We start from the raw sequence: 2,175 nt of genomic DNA on the forward strand, positions 1-2,175 counted from the left end.
CCCTGATGGCTTAGAGACCCTGCAGCATATGGCTCCCTGCTGGGAAACGTGGCTCCACTCGCCTGGTGTTCCAGTCCTTTCCCCAAAGACAGCTGGAGGAAGGACTTGAAAAGAGCTAGCGGCATAGTGACGTCATGAGTTTTGAACTGCTCACCGTCACTCTGTGGGAGGAAAATGAGGCTGTCTGGTCCTGTAAAGAGCGGTAGCCATGAAAACCCTATGTAGGATCACTAAACGTTGGAGCCCTGGTGGTGTAGTGGTTATGCATTGGGCTGCTAACCACAAAGCCAGCAGTTCAAAACCACCAGCTGCTCCTCAGGAAAAAAACAAGGTTTTCTACTCCTGTAAAGAGTTCGTCTCAGAAACTCACAGGGGCAGTTCTACCCTGTCCTGCAGGGTCCCTGTGAGTCAGCATCAGCTCGATGACAGTGGGGTTTTACTTAATACGCTGGAACGGACAAAAGGGCAGTGGCTGTCTGAATGCACTGGAACCGACCCAACGACTGCGAACTTGGTCTTCGCTGTGTAGATGATGTCAAGGAGGTTTAGGCTCAGGCATCTGGTGCCCACAGGAGAAAGCTGGGTACCGACCAGGGAGAATGCGTTAGGTTTCTCGGGCTAGAAATACCTTGGGCCTTGGCTTCTTAGGAGAAAGAATTCATGCTAAAGCCTGGTTTGTGATCCCAGTGGGTTTTGTAAAGGATAGAAGCAGTTTCAGGTTTTACACAGGCCCCTCAGGGCACTTCACCCTCACATGTGGAAACCTGAGGGCACAGGCACCCGGCCCAGGACAGCACAGCTGGAAGAGGGCAGGGGGCTTCCGATTCTGGCTTTTCAGGCCTTCCTTTGGGAGGTGTGGCTGATGGTACTGTTGACCCCACTGACTGAATTAAGCCCACCTGGCCTCGATTGGGGCCCACCCAGGTGTACTGGCTTCCTGTCTCAAAGGCCTGAATTCATGCATGCCCTCTAGTCTTTGTGAGCTTCCAACTTCCTGTAAAGGGAGGAGGGAGGCTTTGGCATGGAGAGGGGCAACTCCGTCCAGCTACCTAACAAATTTGTTTGCTAGCCCAAAACTCAACAGCCAAACGCACTGCCCTGGCTTCCATTCTGACTCACAGTGACTCCGTGGACAGGGCACAACGCTCCCGTGGGGTTTCCGCAGCTGTAGCTCTACAGGAACAGAAAGCCTAATCACCCCCCCCACCCCCACCCCAAGAGAAGCTGGTGGGTTTGAACTGCCGACTGTGTGGTTAGCAGGCCAACGCGTGCCCCACTCCACCAGCGGGGCCCCTTAAACGGAGGCAGCAGTCCCTGGGTGGCCCAACTGGTTAAGCACTCAGTGCTTGTGGGGCAAGCAAGCCGTGTGCACCAACCGTCTGGGACTCCAGGGGGATGTCACAGGACTCCGATGGTTCCTTCAGGCATGTCCAGCCCGAGGTGCTTTCTCTGCCTTCCGTCTCACCGTTGCAGCTCCTGCCTGGCGTCTGGACGGGGTGATGACGTCCCTCTGTTAAATGCATTATCTGGTGCTAATTGAACCGGCCTGCTCCTGCTGTCACCGGGAAGATCTTGTCAGGAACTGATGAGCTGTTCTGGAGCCGAGAACCGTGCAAGCTGCTGGCACCCAAGTTGCCGCCAGTTAGCCTGGGGACCTGCCAAGGAGCCCTCTGCTGCCCTCGGGGTGGGGCTCCAAAAACTCACTGCCACCTTGCCAATTGCGCCTCTCAGCGAGCCTCAGAATGGCTCGGGTTGGGGTGGGGGTGGGGGGTCTGAAATGAAATCTTTGCAGGAGTAAAGCCTTGTCTTTTTCTCTTGGAGAGGCTGGTGTTTCTAACTGTTGACCCTGCAGTTGGCAACCCAAAGTGAAACCTCTCCGGCACTGGGACTCCTGGGGGCGAGGTTAGCTCAGCACGGCAGTTCTCAGCCTGTGGGAGTTTCAGCCCTTTCACAGGAGTCGCCCAATTCATCACAGTAGCAAAATGAGTGATGAAGCAGCAAAGAAAGTAACTGTATGGCTGGGGGGAGGGGAGGGTGGTCACAACATGAGGAGCTGTATTAACGGGTCGCGGCACGAGGAAGGCTGAGAACCACTGGCTCAGCGGGTTTTCAACCTTGGAGTCCTGGTCTGGTGCAAGTGGTTAACCCACTCAGGTGCCGAGGGAAGGTTGGTGG

This window comes from Echinops telfairi, unplaced genomic scaffold, assembly GCF_000313985.2.
Source record: "Echinops telfairi isolate 266 unplaced genomic scaffold, ASM31398v2 ScPeMD7_25;HRSCAF=90, whole genome shotgun sequence".
In the NCBI taxonomy this organism is placed as follows: Eukaryota; Metazoa; Chordata; class Mammalia; order Afrosoricida; family Tenrecidae; genus Echinops; species Echinops telfairi.